Source organism: Choloepus didactylus (assembly GCF_015220235.1).
Source record: "Choloepus didactylus isolate mChoDid1 chromosome X unlocalized genomic scaffold, mChoDid1.pri SUPER_X_unloc1, whole genome shotgun sequence".
In the NCBI taxonomy this organism is placed as follows: Eukaryota; Metazoa; Chordata; class Mammalia; order Pilosa; family Megalonychidae; genus Choloepus; species Choloepus didactylus.
In genome coordinates, this window is record NW_023637621.1 from 2990803 (window position 1) to 3002820 (window position 12018).

Sequence of the window (12018 nt, forward strand, 5' to 3'; positions counted from 1 at the left end):
TGGCCTTAAGACTGTAATTGTGTAGTGAAATAAACCCCCGTTTTATAAAAGCCTATCCATCTCTGGTGTTTTGCATTCTGCAGCATTAGTAAACTAGGACAGATGGGGTGATTTTATCTGTATAATACAATCCCTGATTATGGATTTTTACATCATGAAAGATCAGAAAATATGAGCATAAAGAAATCAAAAAGATCCAGTGGATTTGTTTAAAGAGCCTTTGAGACATAAGAACCCATTGTCCTTCAGCAATTGCCCCAATTTCTATTTACACAACAAAGCAAACTAATCCTTAGGTCTCAAAAGAAAAATAAATCAGTATTATAAATTGCAAGTCATTTAGCAGTATTTGCAACCCTCTTGTAACCGAGAAGTTAGGATTTAGGGGATGATTATGATTACTGAATCATTATATAGATATTTCTTTTTACTTTCTAGTGTATTAGAATAAACAGAGGGAAATGCCTGAAATTAATACACTGTAATCCAGCTGTCTTGATATTTGATAATGATTGCATAATTATCTAGCCTTTATCTTGTGATTGTAAAAACCTTGTGATTGTCCCTTACTTATACCCACTTATCCTGTTTTACAACTTTAGAATCTTATGACAGCCCCAAATGTTTACTAAGGAAGAGCCTTGAGTTGGCCCAGAACTAACCCACCCCAATTCCAAAGCTATGTTGACAGACGGAGCTGGATCTAACCAAAATGGGCCCTCCTGACATGTGCAGCAGCTTAGACTTTAACCTATAAGTCAGCTATACCTCATTATAATATTAAAAATCCTACCCATCATCATATGAAGGCTGCCATTTTCTTACTATGTTCTGTGACTAAGCATGCAATTAATCTGCTCAATAATTAGATCTTCTCTAACCTTGTCATGGTGATCCATCTTTTGATACTATAAAGCTATCAGAATTACTGCAGCTCAGAGAGACAGATTTTTAGACCTAAAGTCTATCTGATCTCCTGTTTTTCACTTAGCAATAAACTCTTTCTCTCCTTGAAACCCAGTGTCTCAGGAATTGGTCATTTGAGCACATCAGGCAGAGAATCCACCACTTTTGATTGGTATCAGGGCCCTTTTCTTTCCATACAGATATGTTGGAATGAAAGATTTGCCAAAAGATTCCAAATTTAAATCTGATAGTTTTAGTGACCAGGTAAAGAAAAGATCCACAAATGCATCTGTATGTTAACATCATCACTCCTAAATAGGTAGAAAATAGTGTCTGGAAAATGTTTGTGGCACTTCATCCTGTAGCTAAAACTCAGATTAATTTTGTCTACTGGAAGGATCTAGCTGTATGCTTTTGGAAAATAAATAAGTCTCTTATATTCTCATTTCTTGATAAATGAGGAAGTTTTGCTGATTAAATGTTTGGTGATCTAAGAAAATAAACATCACCACTTTAAAAACAAGGCTTTGCATGTGAAATATAGGACTTTTTCAAAGAAAGGGAAAAGGGATGAAGTCACAGGAATTACACATTACATTACACATTCAAGCACACATTTAAATGAAACACTATTTCTACATTTACTCTAGGAAGTAGTGCATGAAATAACAACCAGGTTCTCTGGAAATCCAACAGGCAGATAGAGTGCAACTTAAATTGTTGTTTTCAAACCATTCCCTGAATTTACGAATATAAATGCAAGAGTATGTCTCTTGAGTGCTAGACTGATAAATCACATGTCCTTTTTCAGCTGAGATAGGACCAAATGCAATTGATTTCAGGAATGCAAGTCTGGTTCGACTTTCCAAAGCCAATTAATACAACCCATGACATCAACAGTATAAAGGAGAAAAATGACATGGTCATATCAATGGACGCAGAAAAAGCATTTGGCAAAATCCAACATTCATTCATGATAAAAACTCTCAGATGTAATCAGTGCATGAGGACCTGAAAATTAGGGCTTGTGGTTTTGGGCAACCAAAACCTTGACTTTGTCCTTCCTTTCCTACAGGGGGAAACTATTGAACAAGCCCCCCTGCTTCCTTGGAGAATGTGGTTCCTTAATGTAGAACTTAAAAAAATCAGTACAGTGCTAAGAGTTTTAAATTAGCTATTATATTACATGTGACTAAAAAATTCTGAAATTGTAGAAATCACTTTTATTAAAATCCCTAGATGGAAATCAGAGGAAGCGACATTGTGTGAGACATCTCAATGGTTAGAAAACATTAGCTATTTTGAAAGCTACCTATTGCTATAAGCACTGAGGTGGATAATATTTGAGGGAACCTATAGGAAAACACAAATACATTACTTCAGTGAAAAATAGCTTTGAAAACTCCCATTTTTCTTTGTTTTGGATTTACATGATTTATGAATGACTACCTAACTTTAGATTTAACTTATAAATTTCATATGGTAATTCATTTTTCACATTAATAAATTAATAATTACATTTTGGATCTTCACATTGAAATAAAGCATAATGGCTGAATTAACCTTGTTTTAAATTTAGATTATATAAAGAATTAAATAGGTGTGAGAACATGTGGGGAATGATTTTTATTAATTCGATAATTCCTAATTCTCTAAGCCATGGGCTCATTCTTTAGAAAGGTCAGAAAAGTAATTATCAGGTAATTTTCAGATTGGAAATCAACGTTACTGAAGTCACTGTGAGAATTGTTCTTGAGATGATAGCTGATGAATATGTTACTTATTACATGTACCTGTCTAAAGCTCCCTCACTTCAGTTTAGAACATGTTTTTCACAAATATCATCCATCTCAACATGATTTTACCTGGAAGCACAAGCTGATGTTTGCAAGCCAGGATTCTAAATTGGGGTTTAGTATACAATATTGTATATATAACTTATTTGTTTTCCTTCATATATATTCATTTCAAATTCTTATCATTTGGAAAAGGAAAAGCAGGATTACAGCTGTTACAGCACCATAACATATTCAATGGGAAATTTTAGGGCCTTGAATAAAATAAAAATCTCAATCTTTGTAACTTTTTTTAAAGTCATCTAGTGACAATGACAATGGGCTGAAAAGACTAAATTTGCTTCCAAATAAATTGAGACAAACCTGTACCTAAAGTGTATAAATTATAACTAGTTGAGATGATCACTTTTGGCTTTCCACAAAATGGTGTGAACAGTAGCAAAATGAAATGGGTTTTTAAATCACAATTGTTCTATCTACCAAATATTCACATGCACCCAGCAAATAAGTCTATTTCTTGTTCTATCAATCTATCTATCTACCTTTCTATCTATATCTAGCTATCTAATCATTTATCTTTAGCATATATACACACAAATATAAAGTCATGTATATACATATAAACATGTATCAATATATATCTTTCTGACTATTGAGCCAAAGGATAATTAACCATCCATAAATAAACAAACCACCCTTCTGTTCACCTTACTGTTTACTTCAAAAAAGCTATTCTTGGCAGCCACGTCTTAAAAGAAAACTACTTCTTGCATTTGGAGCATTTGTGTTTATTAAATTTGACTTAGGATTTGTATGTTTTGTTGGGGTAAAATGATATAAAGTGCACAGAACTTAAGTGTATAGTTTGATGAGTTTTCCCCATTGTATATAGTCATGTAAAAACACTAAAACATTTTTGTGAAAATATGTTATATATTTTTATAAATATCTAGGGATGGAATTGCTAATTCTTGGCTTGGTGCACCAGCAACTCTATCTGAAACTGTCCATTTTTGGTAGTGATTGCACAATTTTATGCTCTCAACAATATGTTTGAGAGCTCAGTTGTGCACCTCTTCTCTAATATTTTCTTTTGATAGTTTGCAAATTTCAGCCATCCCATTGTGTGTGTTATATCATTGAACTCTTCATTTTCATTTTGCTGATGAATAACTCTACTGAGCATATTTTTGGATATTTATTGGGCATTCATAAGTCATATATTCTTATATATGTCCATTCAAACCTTTTACCCAAATGTATTGGTCTGTTTTTCTCTTTATTATTGATATGTATTAGTTGGATATGAGTTTCACTGTCAAACATGCATATTAAAAATTCATTCTCCTAGTCTGTGACTTTCCTTTTCCTTTAATCTTGCTTTGGATGAAATGTGCTTTTTTAAAAAATTTTTGAATCCAGGTTTTCATTTTCATAAGTATTCTTAATTATTATTTTTAATTTTTATTTTAAGTTTAATGCTTTTAATTTTCTGTCTAGAAAATCTTTGCCCAGGTTGCAAAGACATCCTCTCATGTTATCTTCTAGGAGTTCAATTTACTTACTTTTGAAATCTTTTACATTTAAACATGTAAGCAGTCTTGAATTAATTTTTGGATTTGGAGTGAAATTTGGATCAAGGTTCAAAGTTCCTACACTAGCGTATCCAACCCCATTCACATAAAAGACTTTCCTTTCCCCCATTCGATTGCATTGGCACAATTGTCAAACATGGTTTGAGAATACACAAGTCTATTTGTGTTTTGTCCATTCCCTTCTACTCATCTCTATGTCTATCCTTATACCAGCAACTCACTGTCTTAGCCAATGTAACTTCATAAATAAGTTTAAAATCAAATCATATAATTCCTTCTTCTTTTTCCAGGTCGTTTTGGGCATTCTAAGTCTTTTTTATTTACATACATATTTTGGTATTGGCTTGCAAAATTCTGCAAAGCAGCCTTCTGGGTGTCTTATTTGATTTGCAAGGAACCTATCAATCAATTTAGGGATAGTTGATGGATTTGGGATGTTCAGTGTTCCAACCCATTAATAGGGCATATCTCTCTATCTATTTAGGTCTTCTTTAGGTTTTCTCTGCAATATTTTGTAGTTTTCAGTATTGAGGCCTTTGATATCTTTTCTTAAATATATTCTTAGTATGATGTATCTTTTGATGCTGTTGTAAATGGAATCAATTCATATTTTATATGGCAGTTGCTTATTGCTGGCATATTGAAATACAATTGATTTTTGCATATTGATTTTGTATCTGAGAACTCGCTGAACTCACTTATTAGATCTATTAGTTTGTTCAATGATTTCTTTGAATTTTCTACATTCACAATAATATCTGTGAATAAAGAAAATTTTCTTTCTTCTTTCTTAAACTTTATGCCACTTATCTATGTATCTATTTATCTTCCCACTTATCTATTTAGATATTTATCTGTGAATTTATTTTTCTTGCACTATAGCACCAAAAGAACACCTAGTATGACTTTGAAAAGTAATCGTAAGAGAAACATATGCATTTTTTAGTCTTAAGAAGAATGCATTCAATATTTCACCACAAAATATTATGTCAACTGAAGATGTCATTTAGCAGATTGAGGCAATTCTTTTCTATTCTTAGTTTGCTGTGTTGTTGTTTTTAATCATGAATAGGTGTTGGTTTTTGTCAAATGCTTTTTCTGTGTCTATTGATAGTATCATATTTTTCTCTTTTAATCTGCTAATGATGTAATAAGTTATATTGCTTTTCAAATGTTAAACCTACTTTGCTTTCCTGTCATGATATATTGCTGGATTTCATTTGCTAATATTTTGAGAAACATTTTTATATCTATATTCATGAGTAATATCAGTCTGTCATTTACTTTTCCCATAATATCTTTGTCAGGTTTGGTGTTAGATTATGCTGGCTTCATTAAATTAGTCTGGGACTATTACCTCCTCTTTTATTTTGTGAATAGCTTTAGCTATTGAGATAATGTCAACTTTGACTGTCTTCACTGCAGATATGATCCCATGTTCCCTTTTTTATTCCTTTTCCTGGAATCTTGGGGCTCCTTCCTCAAATGGACTCCTGTCTGCACATCAGTTCATTAAGGTTTCATTGTGTCAATTATTTTTCCACAGAGCCCATACTATGTGTGAATTTCCTATTATTCTGGATTTTTCTTGGTGATTCCATGGGAGTTAAGGGCCCTTGTTTCATCTCACTTCCTATATCAGAGGCATAAAACTGAGATTTATATTTTCCACATGCCAGCCATCTCAACAGGCATGGCTCAATCCTAGTTTGGGCTCCCCAGAAGTGAAGCCTGAGATGAAAAATGAGGATTTGTATGCAGGCATTTTAGTAAGAACTTGCCTCAGGGATAAACTAGTGAGGACATAGGGAAAACAACATTAGGAAGTGGAAAAAGCCAAGCCACGGTGATTTTAGGTGAAGTTCAGCTCAGCCTGATCCCATAGGGGAACTGTACAATGTGAATTACACCTCAGGGTTTGCCCATCAATGAGCAAGGAAGCTGGGCTTTCCTCGTCTTCCACCAGCCAGTCCTCAGTTACAGGACTTCACAGGGGACTTCAACTCCCAGGGGACTTATTATAAGCTTTCTACATGCTGGGGGCAAAATGACTTCAGTATTCCAGTGCTTTTGTGTAAAAAGTCTCAGGTCCAAGTTGTAAGAGCTGAGTGTCCTGAAGCTAGAGGATGGGGTCATAGAGCATGTGAGCAGAATCTTAGGAGATGTGGGTGGGATATTGACACCAGACGTGAGACGGTGCTTCTCTTGAGAGTTTGTCCATTGCTTACTGTGCTTCTCCTTAACAGGCTCTCAAACATGCCTCTCTATCTAATAGAAGAACTACTTCTTTTGAGGACACTCCAAAGTGACCTTGATTTGTATGCCACCCAGTTTGTATTCTACATCAAAGTGTCACAAGCATGCCCTCTGGATGTGGTGACAATGGATCCAGCACTTTTTGCAGATGCAAGCTTCTCTACATGAGGGACCAAACTCTGAGCCCCTAAACGGGGATCTCGGAAGTTTCTTCCTCTTCTGCTACCCTACGGTGATTGAACAGATGCTTGGGCATAGAAGGACTGCATTGTGAACACATGTGGATGTCATTAAGTTAATCTGGGTTCCTTGGAGGTCACTGTAGCTTTGTCAGTGGGGTGAGTACTCCTTTATCCAAGGATGTGTTTAGATCTCACTGCAGGCTTGCTCTTTGAGGAGTGACATAGAAGGAGCAGGCTTTTAACTGTTGCTGGTTGAGGTTTCTTGGACTGTCTAGCATTGAATAACAGTTTCCCCATATGGGCCTCATCTTTGTAGGACTGGGGCCAACCCGCCAAGGTGTTTACTTTACTTTGTTTTGTAAGTCACTGTCTTGTGTTTCCATTTCCCCTTGGGGGTCTTGTTGGGAGAGGGCAGTTGATCATGGACAGGTTTCAGATTGATCACAGAACTTGGTCAAAATATCATTTTGGAATCTTTTCAATCCCACCAGGATTCCCCTAAATAACAAGGGTGGTACAATACAAGTCCTGTTGTCTATAAAGAGCTATGTGGTTGCAAATTCATTGCTTAAACTCCTTAGGACTGTTGAGCTATAACATAACTGAGGTATACTTGCAGATGTCTGCAATCCTTTCTAACTCAAAAAATTGAACATTGGTCAGATCCCAGAAAAAGAGTCTCACATATAGAAGGAATTTCTGACCCAGGGGCCCCGCAGCTTATCTCATAGAAACCAGATGTGCCATAAAATATGGGTTGAAGGCTGTTTAGAAACTCCAGTCATGGTGGTGCCTCAACTTCCAAAAGGCGGATAAAGCAAGATCAGATATGTCTATAGGATGAATGACCATAAGCATGTGGAAAAGGCCTGCTCCCTCCAAATAGATAATGCAGCTGCATCCCAAAGAAGATTAGTGCATCAGAACCCTAGCAACTAATCAGCTCAGAAGTTGGTAAGCCCACACCCACTCAAGGTACAGGACACCACTCAGCAGACACCCTTCCCTTGCAACATGGTTTTTTCCTTTAAAAATGCAGCTCTCAGAAACAGAGCTGGAGCCACTTTCTTTCTTTTCGCTGGCTCCCACCTGCTTTCTTCCTCTAATAAATCTTAAACTTTCTACTTAAAACTTTGACTCACTGTGTTTTGTGGATTCTTGAACGACTCGGACCCGACAACTGGAACTTGGACAGGTTACATAAACTATCTGAATTTATATTTCCATTCCAAGATGGGCTTGATTATTGCCTACCCAACATGCTCAATGAATATTATAAATATGAAAGTGCTCTGAGTATTAAAATAATTGTGCAAGCATGATCTGCTATCATTACCACACTATGGGCACTGAGAAAAAATTTTTGAATCTCCAACATTGTGAGGCATTATATAAAAGTATTACTGTGCTATTAAATCAGAACGAATAAAGCAATCTTATTTGTGGAGAGACCCTTGATTTTATTAAGTGGCAGAGTCTTGCCCTAACTGACAAGTCTCAAGTTCTGAGGCCACTCAGAACCTCTTATCCTAACAGCTTTCCTGACCTCTACCTGTGCTCTTGAGAGACTTTTCTCCTGATATATTAAAGGGGCTGTCACACATTCTCCTATAAAAGCTCCATTCTGCATCTCTCCATCCTGCGAGCCCTGGTTGGGTTTGCATTACATAACAATAGCACTTTAGAGCAGCTCTGTTAGCTTTTGAACCTTCTTCTGAACTTTCCTGCACTGGCTCGTTATCTAAGTTATTTCCGTGACTCTGCTCCTCATTGCAGTCTCTAGGTCAGCTTGTGCCCAATGGCCAATGGATCCAGCACCGTGCACCTCCCACTCTGTTCTTATGATTTTTTATCTTTTTTGAGCTCATATTTGGGTTATCCCACTTGCTGCCATCTCAGCCTGCAGAGAACAAGGCTGCCTTTACAAATATGCTAGCTTCTTTAATCACTGCAAGTCTTTTATGACGAGATACTGAGGCATCAAAAAGTTATCAAAGGAGGCACTAAGGGGCAATAGAAATAAGAATTTTTGAGAAACTACAGTTCTGGAAATGTTGATGTATATCAAATTTTCATTTATTTTTTGTCTCAAATGTGTATACCTGATTAGGATTTAATTTCTGATGGAACACTGTTCTAGTTTGCTAATGCTGCAGAATGCAAAACACCAGAGATGGATTGGCTTTTATAAAAAGGGGCGTTATTCAGCTACACAGTTACAGTCTTAAGGCCATAAAGTGTCCAAGGTAACACATCAGTAATCGGGTACCTTCGCTGGAGGATGGCCAATGGCGTCCGGAAAACCTCTGTTAGCTGTGAAGGCACGTGGCTGGCGTCTGCTCCAAAGTTCTGGCTTCAAAATGGCTTTCTCCCAGGACGTTCCTCTCTAGCAAGCTTGCTCCTCTTCAAAACGTCACTCACAGCTGCACTGAGTTCCTTCTCTTTGAGTCAGCTCATTTATATGGCTCCACTGATCAAGGTCCACCCTGAATGGGTGGGGCCATGCCTCCATGGGAATATCCCATCAGAGTCATCACCCACAGCTGGGTGGGGCACATTCCAAGCAAATCTAATCAGCATCAAAATGTCTGCCCCACAAGACTACATCAAAGATAATGGCGTTTGGGGGACACAATACATTCAAACTGGCACAAACACCATTATATTACTATTACTGGTGTAGTAGCTTAGCTTATGCTTTGGAAAACAGCAAGGCCCTTTTTCACAAGTAGTTTTGTGTTCTTTAGGAGTATAATTTTTGACAATGGCTAATGACATTATGGGTGGTTGACTTTGTCATTTTTCACTTTGATTTTCTTATTTTTTACTATATTCTCCTTATCCCACAAATTCTTCTTTTCACCTCTTATGTGTATTACTGCAGTACCATTTTTAAAAAATGGATCAAGCATTATTTGTTCTCCATTGCTGCCTCAGTTTGCTAGAGAAAACAGGATATGTGCTGGTGTACAATATCATACAAGTTGAACAAATTCAACAACAGCAATTCTGAATCTCTAAAAGATAAAGTTGGAGGGGTACAAACCACAGTCATAGAATTAATTCTATTAACCAGAATTAAGAAGAAAAGTTAAGTTCTGACAAGCACAGAAAGACCCAGAAAGAGTGTTGTGCCAAGGGAGAGAGAGATTCTTCTTTAATGTCTTTCTTGCTAAAAAAATAATCCTTAGCCAAATTTTGCTCCTGGAAGCTGGTAAAGTAAAACCTACCAATATAGTATGTGAAAGGACCAAAACTGGGAAGTTGATAACTATATGTGTTCAGTTTGAAATAGGATTATTATACACTTTTATGAATTTGGGTTTTTAGAGCAGGAAAGTCTGAAAAATAACCTTAAAATTGTCATGCTGTGTTAATTGGGTTGGCTACCAAACAGAAACCAACCAAATAGATAATAGAGTAAAATTAATTTTAATATTAGTAACATATAATAATATAACATAATAGAAATATATAATATTATGTTACATAATATATAACATATATGCTAATACTGTGTGTTGGTATATGGTATATTGGAACCTATAAAAGTCCTGGGAAATTATATGTGCATTTTAATAGGTGAATACAACCTTTGCTGAAGAACTAAGTATACATTGAAAAGTCCCAGGTGACTTACAGATGAAAACATCAAACATATTTTAAAGAAATATCACAAATCATAGTTATGGAAAAGTCTAATTGCTAGAAATGCCAGATATTTATGGTTCTGAACTATTTTTCTCCTTAAAAACCCATCACGTATTAAATACCTTATACTTTTTCCCCTTTTCATTTATAAAAGAGTGATCAAATTTTATCTGAATCAGTAAAGCACACACGTGATTCGTGTGCTAAATTTCAACTCTGCATGATTTTTCAATGTCCCGTTTTTGTATTTGGCTTCTTAATGAAATTAAATATGTGATATCAGATAAAAATAATCAAGCGTCAATAGGATACCAAGGCTAATACTGGAAGAAAATTTCAAATTGTGATTTCTCTGAAATTTATATATTGTGAAACAATGCTTTCTATTTGAGGTCATAATTGTGCATCTTTCTGCATTTACTACTTACCCCCTAATAAAATATGGTTGCTCATTATCAATTTAATTTATTTGTGAGCCATGCGTTTTGTTTATTTATAGGAACTAAGAATTACACACTTCTCCACACTCTTTAATTGACTTACTTGGTCTCATTATCCTCCACAATAAATAAATTAAAAGTGACAAGATTGATGAACTAGAAAATTCTCATGGAGAATTTGTTCACTATGGCTGTCCTTTATTTCAAATGGAATAGAATTTCTAGATACTGTTTTAAAATGAGCTTGTAAACATTTAACTCTTACCAGGATTCCTTCCACTGAGAAAGAATGGAAATGGCCCTGGGCAATTGATGGGAAGTAGACAGATGGTTGGAATGGGTGTGGGGCTGAATGTGAAGGAAACCCAGTTTCTAGGGTTGCTCTGTATAGTGCAACGTGTGGTGTGCTAAGATAGCAAATCCCTGCACCTTATCCCAGACTGTGTCTTGAGCTCCTAGCTACCATCTGGGTCACTGGCTCCCAGAAAATGAGTGCTTGCAGAGCCTCAATTCAGGATTTTAAAATAGTATTAGTTCTGAGTGCCTTAGCAAGGAATGCTCTTTAGATCACTTTCAGGTTTTTAGATTTCAAACATAGTTCCAATGTGCACATTTTAAACACAGATTTAATATCTGAATTTCAAACACTGTTTCTGTAATCCACCACTTATGAAAATAAAGGATGACTGTATCTTCTGAAGTGTTACAAATCAGAAGTCTCCCTATGAATTTCTAGGATCAGAGAACACAGCCTCAGAGTTTTGATCTCCACTTCACCAAAGTTATTTTGCCCTATTTTCAAAAGCACCTTCCTTTCTTGTGACATACTTTGTAAAACTATTCTGAAACTAAATATAAATTTGACATGATAAAAGAAAATTTAAAGAGATTTCTCTCTCTATACTAAAAGGTAATATTCCAAAGAAGCTACAAAGAAAAAGAAAATAAAAACTGCCTCCTCATTATCAAGGACCACCTCTCTCATGATAGGAACTGTGCCCTATTCACCCTTGTATGCTCCAAATTTGGCATTATAGCTGGTAATTAATGCAACTTTGAATTGAGGGATGAATAGATATTGGCTGAGTATTTCAAAACTAAAATTATCACCTGGATTTTTAACGTGATAATGCAGTTTATTATGGAAACCTGATCAAAATGTGAAGTGCTTTTATTAAAAATCAACTCCTTT